The 19,201-nt window shown below is 42.6% G+C and overlaps 1 protein-coding gene across 2 annotated transcripts in view; it reads left to right on the forward strand.

The window, feature by feature from the left end:
* LOC143032417 (uncharacterized) overlaps nucleotides 1-19,201 on the forward strand; it is a 229,565-nt gene that overhangs the window by 191,005 nt on the left and 19,359 nt on the right. The gene's annotated exons all lie outside the window — the stretch shown is intronic.

Raw genomic sequence — 19,201 nt, forward strand, 5'->3', positions numbered from 1 at the left:
TGTTTTAAGAGAAGATTTGATAACTTATTGGATAGGAGTGACAGGTAGTTAGGGGCATGCTCTAGTGTAGGTCTTCTGGTCTCCTCTGTTCTTATGTTCTTGTCAACCCTTTCTGGCATTTCTCTCTTCTCCCATAGCCGCAGTCCCATATCCGTATTTCTTAACAATCTGCCCAACCTAGGAACAACCCCCCACCCCCCAGTACTTAATAAAAATTTTACTTCAAACACATCAAAGATCATGATTCCAATGTCCTTCACATTGTAAGTCTCCGCACAATCACTGCCTCACGCAACATAAGAATGAAGGAGACTGCAAGAGACCATAAGGCCTACAATAGGCAGTTCCATGTCCATTACCACCGATCATCCCTATTCATAAAGCTATCTAATCTTCTCTTAACCCATTCAACTCATGTCAGCCGCTTGTGGTGTAGATACGAAAAACCGGATATGGTAGGCCTCGCGCCGGCCCGTACATCCGAATATCATCTGATGCGGCTTGACCGCGCGAGGACTGACGTCATATTTTTCTGGTGTTTGATCAAAAAATTTGGTGTTTTATGATTTTTTGTTTTATTTGACCAAATGACAAGAATCTTGTCATCGGAGTTTAAAGGGCAGTGCATGGTTACTAAGTCTGCTCCATGCATCACTCCTCTGATAAACCAGTTCTTGCCTTTTTCCTTCTCAAACCAAAATTTGTCCACTTTAAACCCATTACTAAGAGTACTGCCCTGCTGTTTTAGTCAATATACTCTTTGCGTTTATCATCATATACTTAGTTCTAAATTAGCTCTTTTCGTTCATCCCAGACATGAATTTGCCCCCTTTTTTCTATAATTCTCACTTCAACCTCAACTTCATTCACTACCACAGTTAATTCCCCTCATTTCGTTAAGCATCTTTTTTATATAATTCTCATTTCAACCTCTACTTCATTCACTACCATAGAATTAATTCCCCTAATTTCCTTAAGCATCTTTTTTCTATAATTCTCACTTCAATCTCTACTTCATTCACTACTATATGTGACCCCATAAAGTTAATTCCCCTCATTTCCTTAAGTATCTTAGTATCACCTCAAATAAACAAAGGATTACATAGGAGATGCAAACAGCAACAGACGTGTTGGCCCTTACGGGGCTGCTCACGAATCGTAAGTGGGTCTAAACAGTGGCAACATTAAAGAACAATTTACTTAAGTATATGAGTTCATGATGTCGAGAAATAAGTTAGTTTGGGGTTGGACTCCATATATTCATCTAGGCAGTTTCTTTAAAATGTCAGTTGTATTTTAACTCGCAACGTGAACAGGTAATTTGTTCCAAACCGGTGCGGTTAATTTTGTTTTCATTGTTGTTTAATAGCTTCATTCACCCCATCCATCCATGTTTTCGTTGTCTACTTCGTGATGTCGCTCCCACTACCTTCGAGAATCCTCCAAGGATATCTACTCTTATCGTATCTACTCAGGCTGACATGTTCTACCCTTTCTCTCATTCTCTTGTCCTCTCGTGATTTCTATCTCTATCACTGTCTCATTTCACATTCACGCGGCCTTTAAGCATCTCATTTCCACGGCCCCAGTACGACTTATCATCCACGTCTCACTCCCATACATAAAAAGTCGAGACACCTTTTGCTTCATACATACCTCCCATTGTTTCCACTGACACCCTTTTATTTATCTGTACAAAAAGCACCTCCCACTGTCTCTCCCCTCCCCTCTCCCTCCCCTACCCTCTCCCTCCCCTCCCCTCTCCCTCTCCCTCACCCAAAACCAGTTGTTCTTAAACTAGGGACGCCCTTCCCTAGGGAGGCGTGAGGAGGATACAAAAAAAAAGGGGGTGGGGAGGTGAAGTCACTTGCTCAAAATCAGTGTTGAATAGTGAAATAGTTCCAAGAACAAGTATCTGTCGTTACGTACGTGTAATGTATAATTATATCACTCACCCCAACCTTCTGATAAGGTATGAATTAACATATATAAATTCATATAAATACAAAAAAGGAAAGGTTGGGGGGGCGTGCGGGTCTGCTGAAAGCAAAAAGGGTTAGTCACATAAGATAGTTTGGGAACCACTGCCCTAGACATCTTCCCTCCTTTCTATCGGTTTTATGAATATTTGTTCCCAGATATTTAGAATTCCCTACTTGGCTTAATTTCCGTCCATGCAGACAGTCTGTGTCCATCACTCATGGGTGGCACCATAACCTCGTTCTTAGTTTATTTCTTTCGTTAACGATTCGGTTGGAGGAGGTTCAAGCTACCTTTTCAATAAATCTTTACAGCTTGAGGCCATTTTTTCTCGCTCGGATAGCATTACGTGTGATGATTATATAGAATCTTAAAAAAAAAATCCACAAGTCCTCCCTTTTTAAGAGAAATTGAGTTTATATACTTTTAGGATTTTTTCAATGTTTCGAATATTTTGTGTTAGTTTAATGGATCGTATCTGTACCTTTTTTAATTTTTAAATTATTTTTCAGTGTCTCTAATGAACATAACCCAGGTGTGGGCGGATCAATGATTTCTACAATTGGTTGATGACAGTCCAATAATTGCGCTACCACTCCAAAAATTCCGATCGTTTTCTCTGAAACAGATATTCAATACTGGCAAATATACCTGGACAGTTTTACATTGGATCTGGTAAGCCTTTTTGAAGGTGGAATCATAAGGGAAATTGAAGGAAACAAACTCGAGTTATTGGTCAGTAAAAAAACCAGTGCTGTTTCCGATTGCCCGCGACATTTGTCTGCCTCGCAGCAGCGCGCATGCGTTAACTCCTCGCTGGTTGGAAACTGGAAACAAAACACGCCATCCATCCTGGTGATGAGTCAGTCGTTAGAATTAATTTCAAACTTCCTCTTGTCCGAGTTCTGTCCTGAAATCCGGATGTAGGTGGTCAAATGCCACGACCAGTGAATCGGTGATTAGACGACAGGCTATGGCAGTTCTTCATTACGAGATCACAGAAGGCAAAGCGTGGACAGCGAAATTGTTTTGTCCTTGATCGTGGTTTGGAAAAACTGTCGTTGAATAGATTCATCGGGCCTCTACGAGTTTCCGTAACAACCCCAGTCAAGAAACGTCTTTCAGATCCAAGAAATGTAAACTTATTGACTTTTCTTACTATTATAAGTTGCACAATGGTTTGATTGTTTGACATCTGTAAATGTATTAGTAGAGGTTATATAGAAATTAATAATTATGGGACGATACAATTTTTTAAGAATTCTGATACTGCTCTAAACTTCCGATTCCGATTAATGATTACTAGGTGCACTTTGTTCATAAAGTATTTGCTTCCCAATCCAACTGCGAGGCCCGAAAATAACCATACATACATATACCAAGGCTTTTTCCCCCTTACAAGGGAGGTAGCCAAAAAGAAAAAGGCATAAAACCATTCCCACCCATTCCATCCCTAAATACACTCCACTCCCCTCCACCCTCCCTCTTATCTTAGCACCTCCTGGATGACGGGTCATTCCTGCACCTTGTCCACTGCCCTGGGTCAGAGGCAGTGTCGCAAGACAAAGCACATCCACAGCAAGCCGCTTCATTAAATCGGCGACCCCCCTCTCCGTCCCCCCATGCAAAAATAATCGTGAATCATAATAATAATTGCAGGTATCGGAATCGGACTCGTCTGGGAATCGAAAGTTTAGAGTAGTATCGGGACTCGTATCGGAATCGATAAAAAAGAATTGTATCGTCCCATCACTAATCTTTATCCTCCTCATGATTTCCATCAAATGATCTCAGAAGCAGAGGCAAAGTTTGATTTTTTGAGTGATAATGAATGACCGAGGTATCATCTCAGTTCATTAGAATGTTAAAAAATATGTACGCTTATACCCCCCCCCTGTATATTCTTTTATGCATATATTAATGCATTATGGTTTATGTTAGTAACCCCATCAACGGTACGATCTGGTCTGTCCGACAAGATCTGTCCGGCTGCCTCAAGACCAGATCGCATCGTGAATGAGGTTCCATAGACACCTTTACCTGGAAAGCCTCATACGAATTGAGTTGTTTGGAGTGGGAAGACTGACTGCATGGGAGTTTGCTCGGGGAGTCCGGGAAGGGGATGGACTGACGCCGACGTGTGAGAGTCAAGCTCGGTGACTTTTGACGCCCCCAATGATGATGACGACGACGAATTGGATAAGTTTTCCTAGCGTGACTCGGGTGGTAAGAGGGCATTCTGTCGACTCAATAAAGTCGTATGACAGCAGCCATATTAAGTATCGTGGATGATGGCGCGGATGGAGTTCGCCTCCTAGGGTACTGAGCCCCCTCCCTCTCCTTCTCAGCTGACAAAAATTGTCTGACGGTAATCAGAGTAGATGTAATCGTGTTCGACAGTGCCACCAGAGAACGGGTAAACAAATGTACACATTTGGCCACAGGCCTTGCAATACTTGTATCTCGGGGACGTAGAGGCCATTGATCTTTGCCTTCAGTCGACGGAGTTTTCGAGCTTATCTGCGATTACGTTTGTCTCGCACCCCCGCTCTCTCTCTCTTTCTCTCTCTCTCTCTCTCTCTCTCTCTCTCTCTCTCTCTCTCTCTCTCTCTCTCTCTCTCTCTCTCTCTCTCTCGCACCTCCATTGAGGAGTGATGGTAAAGCTCGGAGGGAGAGTTCAAAGCCGGGCCTGATTGTGTGTGTGTGTGTGTGTGTGTATATATATATATATATATATATATATATATATATATATACAAGTTTATTTATTTATTTGGCTGAGAGAATCTATGTGGTAAACCATGGATGGGGTGGAGCTATGCAGGATCCCTGTACCCGCATCCCCCATGCATGCAGACCGACCCTTCCTTCTGAAATAACCTCTCACTTCGTCGTTCTGAAGCTCATCGAAGGCATTTGTTGTTTCGAGGTCGTATGCGTATCAGCATCCTGCGAAACGTCACTTGTCTTGAAGAGGGACCCCAGGTTGCACGGAACGCCTTGACGCGAAAGCCTCTGGCAGGTTAACGAGCTTCGGCCGTAGTTGCTCCCGATGCTGCCAGTTCGTGCGAGACTCGAACCGAGCACGCGATGACTAGCGTTTTTTTTTTTTTTTTTTTCTTTTCTTTTTCTTTTTTATTCCGCGATAAGGAGTTGACGCATGCGCTTCGTGAGACAAATACGTGGACGAACGAAAACAAAACAAAAACGCATTTGATAAAATACATAAATGTAATCTCGATCGATTTCCCGCGAATTTTTGCTTAAACTTGGTTCACCTGGCCTACGTAAGTCCTTGAAAAATAGATAAATAAGGAAATTGTTGGCTGGGGTGGTTGGTAAACTGGCCAGGAGAAAGCTGATGAAGGTGTCTGCGTTGTGTGGGGCTGGGCAAGGCCACACTATTCCCTATCGGGTGAAGTGGTGTGATGTAACAGCGCCAGGGTGCGCAGTAAGCCACGAGAAACTCGCCCCTCGTGTTTCCTTGGCCTCAGGGCGGGGGGAGTGGGGGAGGGGAGAGTACGTGTTTTTAAAGGCTACATACGCTACGGAGGAGGTACAATAACGGTGAGTATGGGGAGAAGTTGGAGATGGTAGTAGTGGTAATAATGGTGGGAATAGGAATGGTGGAGGTAGTGGTGGTGGTAGTAATGGTGGAGGTAGTGGTGGTAGTAATGGTGGAGGTAGTGGTGGTAGTAATGGTGGAGGTAGTGGTGGTAGTAATGGTGGGACTAGTAATGGTGGAGGTAGTGGTGGTAGTAATGGTGGAGGTAGTGGTGGTAGTAATGGTGGAGATAGTGGTGGTAGTAATGGTGGAGGTAGTGGTGGTAGTAATGGTGGAGATAGTGATGGTAGTAATGGTGGAAATAGTGGTGGTAGTAATGGTAGAGGTAGTGGTGGTAGTAATGGTGGAGATAGTGGAGGTAGTGGTGGTAGTAATGGTTGAAGTAGTGGTGGAGGTAATGGTGGGAATAGTAGTGGTGGTAGTAATGGTGGAGGTAGTGGTGGTAGTAATGGTGGAGATAGTGGTGGTAGTAATGGTGGAGGTAGTGGTGGTAGTAATGGTGGAGGTAGTGGTGATAGTAATGGTTGAAGTAATGGTGGAGGTAGTGGTGGTAGTAATGGTGGAAGTAGTGGTGGTAATAATGGTGGAAGTAGTGGTGGATGTTAAACACCTTCAGAATGTTGACCCATCAAAAAAAAAAATATCTACGAAGGTATTAAAGATGTGTAAACAAGAGTGCACGTGTTGCCCATAACGCAAAGTCATGGCAGTCTGTTGTGGCGCGTTAGGAATCGTTCTCGTCTCGTGCTGAATGAGCCCAGTGGCTGGTGAGTTCACCAGATCTCTCCGTTGAATGATTATTCGTTTGTCTATTTATTTGGGGAAAGGATTAGTTATCGTTTAAGAATAAAAATATTGTAACATCTCTGTTACCACATCTACTTTTATTTTGCTTAGACGATTATGATAAATAATAATAAAAATAATATTAATGATAATAGTGGTGGTAATTGTTATCGTTTCAGAATAGAAAATTTGTAAAATTTGTAACATCTACTTTTATTTTGCTTAGACGATTATAAGAAAAAATAACGATAATAACAACAATAATAATAATAAAAATAATAATAACAATAATGATAATAATAACAATAAAATAATTCCGATGCTCACAGTGTATTTTCGTAATAACGAAGATAAGCCATTATCCCAATATGCCGTGACCTTTGAAACACCCTGTCCGAGGGGTTAGGCTTCCATGCCCGGGCCCACAGGGTAACGATAACTTTGGCCACAGCTAAGCGCCTCCAAGTGTAACCTCCTCACCTTTATTCGGCCGTAAGTCTTATTTCAGCCATTCATGCTGTGATGAGCTTTCCTCTAGATAATTAATACGTATAAGACCGTGAATCTCAACCATTTTCACTCCGTTTTCCCCTTCATAAATTTTCAATATTTGTGTGGCTCCCCTTCATTTTTCTCCCAAATCCCACCCCGACAAAATGGTAAAATGGTTATAATAAAATAATGATAAACAATAGAAAATAAAAAATAAAATATAATAAAAAAATAACTTGCATCACTCTGTCCTGGCAGAAGAAATGTAAGACAATCATAGTCAACTTTGTAATAATGCTAAGTGTTTACTTAGCATTATTACAAAGTTGACTATGATTGTCTTACATTTCTTTCGGCCAGGACAGAGTGATGCAAGTTATTTTTTTATTTTTTTATTTTTTTATTTTTTATTCATTACATTGTATAGAAATGTATAATTTGTAACAGCAGGCCATGATCCCAATAAATTCTTGTCATGACTCGCCCTCAACTTGAGAACCAATGTTAAGACGACATCATACTTGAAAGTATTTCATGAACGACTTTGTGTAACTTTGTGTTGCCCTGATGTTCCAGCTGTGCTCTCTCATACGGCACTCAAATAACCTCATCTAATTGTTGTCATTTGAACTGGTTGCTATATATAGTTTAATGATAAGTCACATATGCATTGAATAGGGTTGTTAAGTCCAAAAGAAGATGATTTATTTGCCTGATACCCATAATGATGTGTAGTTTGTAATTAATCCGAACATTCATGTGTATGAAAGTATGAAAGAAATTTCTGCCAGGCCCTACATCGTAGCACATAATGTGTATACAATCTAGGAACATTATTCCATTAGCGTCCGCAATAAATCAAATCCAATAATTTCAATTACGGTTTAACATGGGTCACTCTTTTCGGTATTTCTTAATCAATATGCGTTTAATACCTTCTCCAAACAATTGATCCCGCACAGTTGAATGTAATAGCCTGGTGGCAACCAGACCTAAAAGAGAGACTATCACTTGGCACGGGGGAGTTAGAAAAGGAACTTGAGGCGGGAGCAAAAAAGTCGATCAAGACCCTACATTGGCCTTGGGCGGACTGACCGTCTTTGTCCTCGGCCACGACCACAGTGACATGTGCCTGTGGTGTGATGACTCGCCTGTCACAACTATGCTTATTATAGTGCACAAGTACAGTACCTCCGACACTTTAGATCGGCGGGCCGTGGCAGTAAAGGTAGCAACAAGTACAAGAGAGAAAAATACGGTAAAAAATTACTATGATATTCTGTTCCCGTTCCGCTGAAAAGGATCACAGTTAGTGATCGCAGTATATGTATCTTCAAGTAACTCTCTTTCCTCCGATAGGGGGATATTCAATCTATCTTACCAATGTTATATATATATATATATATATATATATATATATATATATATATATATATATATATATATATTTCTAAACAGAAATGTAGTAGCACATTTGAAAATGACACACAGGAACCCACAGTCGGAGAAAGAATAAACCTCGAATAAAGAAAAATCCTATATTTCGGCTATCAACTGTAGCCCTGTTCAGGAAAGTACGTACTTTCCTGAAGAGGGCTACAGTTGATAGCCGAAATATAGGATTTTTCTTTATTCGAAGTTTATTCTTTCTCCGACTGTGGGTTCCTGTGTGTCATATATATATATATATATATATATATATATATATATATATATATATATATATATATATATATATATATATATATATATGCAAGGCTTTCACATTACCGTGTGGCAAAATATACAAAATTACCACAGGAGAAAGGAAAATTGACAGTCTGTCTGTTACTGCAGTAAAGCCTTGTCTGGTTACAACCCTGGATGTGTTGAAATATGGAACGCATTTGATTAACATCCACGATGTGACTTCGAAACAGGATGAGGGCAAGTACCAGGAACTGTCCTTTGAAGGTACGTCGGGAACTCGTAAACACACGGTCTTCGGGTTCGAATCCCTTCTGAGAGTCATATCAACATACCATGAGGTGTGTGTGTGGGGGGGGGGAGGCGAAGTATGTATGACGCAAAGATTACTATAATATGGAGGTGATGTGGCAATAAAACATTAAGGCTAGAGTATGGAGTTTTATTCAGAATTTAACGTTTCGACCTCTTTGGCCTTCTTCAGTAAACTTAAGTCGAGTCCAAATCACTTACACACACACACACACACACACACACGACTCGTGCCGCAGTGGTTAGAGTTCCCGGCTGCCACTACGGCGGTCCGGGGTTCGAATCCCTCCCAGGGCTGAAATAATTTCAGTATCACTGCGCTGCGGGTCGTTAGTCCAACTCTCGTGGGCGGGGAGTTGGATGTGTGTATGTGTGTAAGGTCACAGCATTACCCATAGATCGGTCATATATGAGCTCTGAGCTCTCTTCCGGTAGGGAAATAGCTATCGTTCACGAGTCCAACACGTGATCCAAGACCATGGTGAATCACACACACACACACACACACACACACACACACACACACACACACACACACACACACACACACAAACACACATACACACACCAAAACTAGCCCAACGACTTGCAGTGTTGTGATGATTTTGCAAGCCCTGGGCGGTGACCGAACTCACGACCGCAGAGATAATAGTCGAAGGTGGTACTAGTACATCAGTGTGCGTGTGTGTGTGTGTGTGTGTGTGTGTGATTCATTTACCTTGGTCTTTGGATTACGTGCTGGACTCGTGATCGACAGCTATTTCACTCCCGGAAGAGAGCTCAGAGCTCGTATGACCAATCTATGGGTAATGCTATGACCCAACACGCACACAACAGGACAATATATTTTTGAGAAGGTGTAAGAGACAGGGATGACCCTTCATCCACGAGGAGCTAAGATGTGAGGGGCGGACAGTGGGTGGTGAATGGGAGTGGGTACTTGCCTTGGTTGTCTAATTCCCATATAAGGGAGGAGAACCCCTTAGTATATAGATTAATGGAGTTGTTTCACACTCGACTTAAATCAACACATTTTCCCAATTCTAGGGTAATAAACTGGAATATGGGACATAAATCCAGATAGGTAAATAATAATCATGACAGTTTTTGCATTCGATTACAAACCCTTGAAGCCACAGTACAGATAAAAACAAATATATAAGGACCTGTTGGAGGCACACAGCAACCATACAAACGTATAACCATGTATAACATAATCCTCATTGCCATTGAAAAACACGAACATGCTGCACACACATGTAATGCACGGAATACACACTTCATTAATCTCATTTGACACGTGGAAAACTCGCCGTTCCCCCTCTGCAGGTACAAGCGTTTACAATTACTCTTTTCCTTCTGTTGGTCGATTAAAAAAAAATCTTATATCGTCTTTTATCCCACAGGAGAATCATATTTATTTTCCTGTTGAAGCAGAATGAAGTAAGGCGTGTCCTTTGCAGGAATGCCCGTAAACGCAGCTCAGAGTACGCATAGCGCGCGTAGGATGTTTTCCGTTGGCCGAGTCCTGATTAAAAAAAAAAAAAAAAAAAATGCAATGCCGACTCGCTCGTGGATTCTCATCAAACTGACACACATTTTGTCCACCCAGATGATCCTTCACTTCCGCCTCCTGCTTTCACCTCATCCAGAAGTAAAGCTAACAGAGCATTAGGCTTCATTGCTAGGACGGTAACGAATAGAAGTGCAGAGGTAATTATTAAACTCTATCTAGCGATAGTTAGACCCATCCTTGACTATGCGGTACAGTTTTGGTCTCCGTCCTACAAAATGGACATAAATTCACTGGAATCAGTACAGAGAAGAATGACCAAAATGATACATGGACTCGGAAATTTGCCTTACGAAGAGAGGCTTAGGCACCTAAACTTACACTCTCTGGAAAGACGCAGAGTGCGGGGTGATCTAATAGAAGTGTTCAAGTGGATCAAAGGCTATAACAAGGGTGAAGCAAACAAGGTCATCATAATAAAACAACAGGGCAGGACTCGCAGTAATGGGTATAAACTGGACAAATTTAGATATAAGAAGGAAATAGGCAAGAATTGGTTTACTAATAGGGTGGTCGATGAATGGAATAAACTTAGTAACCATGTAGTAAGCGCTGAAACTATCAGTTGTTTTAAAAAACGATTAGACAACTTTATGGATGGGGATGACAGGTGGTGATGGATGCGGAGCTGCCTAGTGTAGGCCTTATGGTCTCTTGCAGTCTCCTTTATTCTTATGTTCTTATGTTCACTGCTCCTCCAGTCCGAACTCATCTCGAGTCTTTTCTTGCCGGATGCCACTTTTACTTACAGTCTGGCTGCCCTCAGACTGTTTTATTCACTGCAGTGGCATCTGGCATCCTTTCAGTAACGAAATGGATTGGGCCCTTCTCATTAAAATTAGAAGTAATTTATTTCTGCTGTTTAAGACAGTTATTTCCAAACTTTAGTTTTCCTACGATCATATTTCCCCAAACGATAAGTAAAGAAAATTAAAAGGATAATAATAATAATAATGTGGCTACTCGTCAGATCATTGAGATATATTTTAATCACTTATTTAAACATATATCATTGAGAATCGTTAGGACCAGTTAGAAGGATATAAATAAGTATAATTTTGAAATAGAGTTGATCAAATAGAACTGTTGGCATACTCCTCAGTCGCCTGCATACGCCCGGCCTAGGAGTACGCGTGCTAGGTTGAGAAACCGTTGTACCTTACGCAGCAACGCTACCCAGACTTAATGGCTCTCTCCACTCCTCCTTGTGCGTATTTCTTACACAAATATGAATCTTTACCTCCACCATCTTCCCACTCGAGGGAAGCATATGATTTTATTACATGTACTCGCTTAAACGGATGTTTTTAGAGGGCTCGTGGCATCAGGGTGGTGTGTTAGGAGACTAATCGAATGAACGTTCAGTTCCTTACTTCTGTACACGTGTATGTGTAAGAGACTTACCATGGTATTGGATCACGTGGTGTATTCGTGATCGACAAGTTACCCGAATTGGAGTTCAAAGCAATATAGGGCAATCTTCGAGTAATGCTGTTATCTTATATCCGCCCCCAGCTCCTTGCCCAAAAGAGCGGGGTGCTGACTTACAGTGGTGTGATGCTTCTTCAGCCCTAGGTAGGGACCAAACTTTGGATTGGTTAGTTAACAGGCCACCACAGCAAACCGTGCGTATGTGCGCGCACTCACGCCTGCATCTGCATGAAAGGGAGAGAAAAAAACTGCACTGGAGAAGAAACACCGCCGAGACCAGACATCATGAAAATAATAATGAGAATAGTAGTAATGATACTGTTAATAATGGTGACAGTGATAATAATGATATTAGTAGTAATGATAATATTAATAATAGGTTAAGTACCGAAACAGCCATGTAAGGACCAATACTGTTGTTGTTCGTTCGTCAATGTAACTGCATGTAACGTAGGAAGAAGTCGATACACGGGTTTGTTTCGATCATACTTCGCACGGTGAGGACCCGGGTTCGAATCCTGTGGCTACCGGGTGACTTTTGATTGCCTTGGCAGTCCCGGCACGTAGGGCAAAGGTGACGGTCCTGGTCGCAGCGAGGTGCCTGAATGAACTCCTCGCCGACATAGGATAGGCATAACGTCGCCTAACTATTCTGGGTACAACTTATCGATAAGATCTATTTCTTCCTCTCCCTCTTCTTGGCCAGAGCGTGCGAAATATCATTATGGTGTTCCTAAGGGAGGGGCTCAGACCGGTGGGAGGGAAGGAGTAGGCAGGCTCGTCACATGGGTGCGGTTGAGGGAGCTGGAGGGGCAGGCGGGGTTGGTGGAGCTGTGGAGTGCAGGTAGAGTAGCCAAACGAGGCTCTTGCCACGGCTTGCAACAGAGCAGCAAGTGTAGGAGGAAGGGCAGTGTGTCCTTGGGTCCCAGTTTCACCCACAAGCACAGGTATTCTGCACCTGACGCCAGTCTGCGCTGCGTGTGTACATGTGCGCATGCGCGTGTACGCACGGTCGTCCGTTAATTTCCAGTGATGTATGATAATCCGCCATCCATATCAACTCGTATAAGAAGTTTTATTTGTCTATACTTTATTTTTTAATTATGTGCTGGGCCTCATGAGAGCGGAGATGGATGTGACGGATGAGAGGAGGTTCTTCGAAGAGGCTTGAATGTAATGTCGGTTGGCTGGATAGTGTTGAAAAGAGAATCCTGCAACTATGCGACAGTTCGAAAGCGGCGGGGAAGGCCAGTACTCCTTGCTGGATGAGGTCGACAGGGTGAGTTGAGCAGGTGGCCATTGGCAAGCTAAGGTCAGCATGATAACCAATGAAGAGTGTGATGACGATCCACATAGCAATAGACCGAATGTTTTACAGGATGTTTGTATGTTTGCATGACTGCATGCCCGAAAGATCTTAGCGCGGGCTGAAATTTACTAAAAAAAAGTGGAAGGAAGAATAAAAAAAATGACAACTGATAAAATCCACGCAGATGAAGGATGATAACAATGTAGCAGAAAAAGGGGGGGGGGGCACTGAGTGGATGTATCAGTAGTGCTAGTGAGAGTATGACGTCAGCTGATGACGTCAGTTGATGTCTGTGCAGCAGAAGCAGGTCGATACCCTTGGACGATAAGGAGGATAGTATCACGGAGAATCCAGCGGCTGACAGACAGACAGACATGGCAGTGGGATAGGTGTTAGAGTATAGTTTAGTGATTCGAATGGTTTGAAAATGACTCCGGATTCTTTAATGGAAGGGGTCGATAAGTGAGACTGCTGGGCGTATAGCCGAACGAAAGGGAAAAAATCAAACAGAAGGGAAAAGAAGATCCGGGGGGTAGACGACGATAGGTGGAAGGTAACACAGAAACATCGATTGCATAATCTGCATTTTGTTTTGGCGAGAATTTATTAGCAAACTAAAATTTCAACTCGTTGCAGAATTAATTCCGCCAAATCGCACATATCGACTCGAAGAGAAAAGAAGATATTATGAACCGCTGAAAAACAACGAAATAGGTTCAGGTAAACAGATGTGTATGTATATATGTATATATATACATACACACACACACACATATATATATATATATATATATATATATATATATATATATATATATATATACACACACATGCATGTACGCACGTGTGTGTAAGTGCCAAAATTAAAAACCAAAATATTTATGTAATCGTAACAGAATGTCTTCTCCCAAGAGCACGAGGTGTCTACAAACAAAATAAATATTATAAATAGAAAACAACATTCGAGTTAATTTAATTATTTATGGACTCCTTCTTGATGTGCTAACCTGACGAAGATGTTTGCTCTTTTTATTATGTTTTACGGTGGGTTATTTTGTTCAGCTGAGTTACTAACACTTCACAGATTGTGGTTAACGAATGGAATAGACATAGTAACCGGTTGATGAGCGCTGAAACAATTTATTGGTTTAAGAGAAAATTAGATAACTTTATGGATAGGGTTGACAGGTGGTAAGGGACATAGGTGTAGGCCTTAGGGGCCTGTTGCAGTCTCCTTCATTCTTATGTTCTTGCGTTCCCAAGGACGTACCGCGGTGTTAAGGGGTTAATTTAATCTCGATTAATCCCTTCGACCCGTCGTCCTCCCATACAGACGTTAATCTGGTGAACAAGAGTCGGTGTCATTGGGGGCGGACTCCGGGGGTGGGTGAAGTGGTTTTGTGTTGTTACCTTCCAACCTTTTACCGGTGCCTGTCGGTCGTCTGCGCTCGTAAAGGTATAGCAAGTTATGTCAGCGACAAAGAAAAGGTGACGTCAGTCAGATGACGAGGAGTGACATGACATGGCATCATATCTCGATTAATCAATAAAGAACATCATCAGGCCCTTGGAAGCCTAGAAGTCTCTGAATTGAATTAAATGACATGGCAACACCCGCAAGGGTCGACATGGTCATTCGAGAAGGGGTAAATGAATTAGAGAGATTCCCCCAGAGTGGAATGATATCGCCCGTCGACAGCCGGAAGACAATTGAAAGGTCCACAAAACTCGAGTGGGGGATGGGGTTAGTGTTACCAGTACGTAAAAGATGCCATCCTCGGTACGATTTGGTTTTTAGGCTGCCGGGCATATCTGGTTGGATCCGACCAGATTGAATCGTGCAGGTCGGTCAGACAGACCAAAATTAGCACATGCACAATCCAGTCTGGTCGGATCCGACCAGATCTGTCCGGCGACCTCAAAACCAGATCGCACCGTGGATGAGGTTCCATAGAATCACTCGGGGATTCCCCCTCCGAGATAACAAGATTCTCATTCTGAATTGAACAGCCTAGCGTTAACCAAAACAAACTATATAATGGGCGACACCGGTATCGAAATGGGGGTTCTCCCCTTTAGCCTGCATTCCAACTGCCAGGTTGGTTCACCTTGGTCTCTGGATTACGTGCTGGACTCGTGATCGACAGCTATTTCCCCTCCCGGAAGAGAGCTCAGAGCTCGTATGACCGGTCTGTGGGTAATGCTTTGATGAAATCATTTGACTCGCGCCAGAATAGAACGCATAAAGAACGGCATCGTCATGGCATCCAATCTTGTGGCTGATACCTTCCCCTTCTTCCCACTTATCTCATTCTTCTTATTATTATTATGATAATCTTCTTCTTCTTCTTTCTTTTCTTATTCATCTTCGTCTTTTTCTTCTCATCTTCTTCTCCTTCTCCTTCCTCTCCCTTCTCTCCTTCATCATTATCATATTATTATTGTTGTTATCATATTCCTTCTTTTTTCTCTTCCGCTTCCTCTACTACACCTACGCCTCCTCCTCCGCCTTCTCCTCATCCTCCTTCACCTTTTTCTTTGTCGTTTTTCCTTCTTCCTCCTCTTCTTGGTATTCTTCATCGTCTTCATATTCTTCTCCTACTCCTCTTCCTTCTTCTTCTTCTTCTTCTTCTATTACTACTACTTCACTTCCACCTTCGTCTTCTTCTCCCTCTCCTTCTCTGTCTTTTTTCCCTACCCTTCTTCTTTTTCTTTTCTCCTCCTCCTCCTCCTTCTCCACCTCCTTCTTCTTCCTCTTCTTCTCCTCCTCCTTCACCTCCTCCTCCTCCTCGGCTCAGTTACGGCCTTCCATATATTTTGTCTTAGGACGGGGTGGGGGTTCAACGACAGACGATTCTTTTCACATGAAGGACAGAAGGAATAACCTCTTTCGGTTAACCCCCTCCGGACTGATGCGTGCCGCGTCCTGTGGGTTTTTACCGAGTTTGCATCAGACGGTTTAATCAGGTAAGAGATTTGTTTCTGCCGAAAAGGTCAAGGTAAGTCTATCGTATTGACCTTCTGCTACTTTGGGGAGGGGGCGACCATGGAGATGAATGGATTAGTCTGACGGTAGTGAGGACGAGAGGAGAAGTGCTGTCCGGTACGGAAGGTATTCTTTTTTTTTTTTTTTGTGTGGCTGTTGTTACAGTATACACCTGCTTCTCAGTTTCGTTTTTATGTTTAATCTCCACCGCGACAGACATTTGTTAAGGGCTTTTGACCGTAAATCGTGGACACATCCTTAGCGTGTGCTCTTATTTCTCTTAAGCTCATTACTTAGGGCCTCAGGAGGTGAATGAAATAGTCTTCTGGGAGCCAGATTGAAAGGAAAGTTATCGTACAGTAAGGAAGAGGTTTGTTGACGTAAGTTATGACCAGTTCTCTTCAGGGACAAATGAAATCGTCTAGCAGAGGCCGAATAAAAGTAGGATAGGACTCGTAGTAATGGAATTAAATTGGACAAATTTATGTTTAAGAAGGAAATAGGCAAGAACTGGTTTATCAACAGAGTGACTGACGAATGGAATCGACTTAGTAAGCGCCGAAACGATTGGTTGTTACAGAAGATTAGATTACTTTATGGATAGGGATGACGTAAGGAACATTGAACTGCTTGGTGTAGGCCTTATGGTCTCTTGCAGTCTCCTCCATTCTTATGTGGTGTTGCTACTGGGAGGCGATTTTAGTCAGCTGGTGATCGGACCACGACCTTTAGGTGGACGAGAACGAAGAGGTGAGGATTCGTACCCAAACAAGTCTGTTACGGTGTGGGATTTCCAAATTCCTTTTTCCACCCTGGTAGCATCATCGGAAGCGTTCTGATCTCGCATTCGCTTAGTTGTGGGTTCGAATCCTGCACTTCTCTCAGATGCTCAGTAGTGACTGTTAATTACCTCCCCCCCACCCACACACACACACACCAACAGCCCCGAAGACGCATTTTGGGTGATGGTCTCGGTCACGGCTAGTCAGCGCCTCCTACCGTAGGCTACTCACCTTCTTTTCCCCAAGAGAACGGGATTCAATTTCGACAGATTCTCGGTTGCCAAGTACTCTAGTTCTTCAGGTGGGTTCTCGAAAAGCGAGTTGCAGTGTGACCCACATATCTGAAAACGCTTCTTAAACTCTAATGATTTTTTACGACCTCAGGACCTGTGTGGGGAGGAGGAAGAAGGTGGGGAGTCTTCGACAGGAGTTGTTAAAAAGCTGCGGCCGAAGCCATCACTTTCGCCCTTCTATGCTAGGAATCGGAGAGGAGTGAGGGATTCGAACCCATAACTAAGCAAGTGCGAGACCAGCACGCTTCCCATTACTCCACAAGCGTACTTGTGGGGGGGGGGGGTTGCGGGAATAAAGTCGCCTGACATGAATGAAACGAAAATGCCATGCAGGACCATGAATTGGTCGAAACTGATGTGACCAAGTAGCCAGCCACGTAGATGAATGAAATAGGCTTGTGGCAACAGGGATGAGAATATAAGAATAAAGGAGATTCCAAGAGACCATAAAGCTTGCACTAAGCAGTTCCATGTCCCTTGCCACCTGTCATCCCTATCCATAAAGTTATCTTCTCATAAAACAATCAGTTGTTTCAGCGCTCACTACATAGTTACTTAGTCTATTCCATTTGTTAACCACTCAACCACTCTGTCCGTAAGCCAGTTCTTGCCAATTTCCTTCTTAATTCTAAATTTGTTCAATTTAAACCCATTACTATGAGTCCTGCCCTGCTGTCTTAATCCCTTACTGGAGGGGTGACACGAAAATAAATGAAATGTACTGTTGTCATTCAGAATGTGTTTTAGGGACGTAACACGAATGCCAACAAGAAATCTTTCAGTCTATAAAAAGGATTCAGGAAAAAGGTAAACAAGATGAAGTACTAACAATGCAGTGTGTTTCTTATTTATTTGAATTTCTATATTATTGTGTGCTTGCGCGAGTGATTCACCATTATCTTGGATCACGTGTTGGACACGTTATCAACAGTTATTAATAATACCCATTCCGGTTCACATTACAATTCCGGGAGAAGAAGGGATGCGGGAAGCCCACTGTGATTCACCGCGGTCTTGGATTATGTGCTGAAAGCGGGATCGACAGCTTGCCCCTACCGGATGAGAGCTCACATTAATCCGATCTGAAGATGATCCTATGAATTACACCATACACGCTCATCTCTGCTCAAAGAATACATTAACGGCTGTGCATTGTGAGTCACCACGGTCTTGGATCACGTGTTGGACTCAGTGATCGACAGCTATTACCCTCTAGGGTGAGAGCTCAGAGCCCATATGTGACCCGGTCTATGGATAATACTGCGCACGCACGCACAAAAACCTTGCCCAACAGAGCCGGGTATCGGCATGCTATGCTGTGATGCTCTTCAGTTTTGGGTGAAGATCGAATTCAAGATCGATTAGCAGGCGAGTTCGGTACCACAACACCAGCAAGCCATTCATTGCCGTGGGTTATATTTGTGATGCGGTGAATAGGCCGCATCTAGATAGAACAGATCCGTACGTGTATATTGAAAATATATCATTAAATTTAGAAAAATGTGATTAAGTTCTTGCATATTGGATTGGATTTATATCCGTTATTTCTCGCTCACAATTTTGCTGATGTGTTTGTCGGGTGATAGATTATCAATGACTCGCTCACAGTGCCTTTTTCTCCTTGTCTCTTGCAATTGTTTCATTTTCCATGGAATAAGTAATTGGCGGTCTTTTAAACATTAACACTATTTTGCATTTTTGACGTTGAATACTTTCAGCAGTTGGTCCCATTCATATATTCTGTTTAGATAATTTTGTAACGGTTTGCACTCTTTCTCTCTGTGTGATTCACAAGGATCTTTGACCACGTGCTGGAATTGGGGTCTACAATTATAACCCTTACAAATGAGAGTTCATAGCTCGTATTATCTGACCTATGAGTAGTGTGACAGTACTCGCGCGTCACACACACACACACACACACACACACATACACACACGTGTACGCAAAAACCATTCATGGGTTTAAAAGCAAACTAGACACTGCGAGATACAAAGGCGGGACA

Source organism: Oratosquilla oratoria, chromosome 13 (assembly GCF_046742065.1).
Source record: "Oratosquilla oratoria isolate Oo_2021 chromosome 13, ASM4674206v1, whole genome shotgun sequence".
NCBI classification, from domain to species: Eukaryota; Metazoa; Arthropoda; class Malacostraca; order Stomatopoda; family Squillidae; genus Oratosquilla; species Oratosquilla oratoria.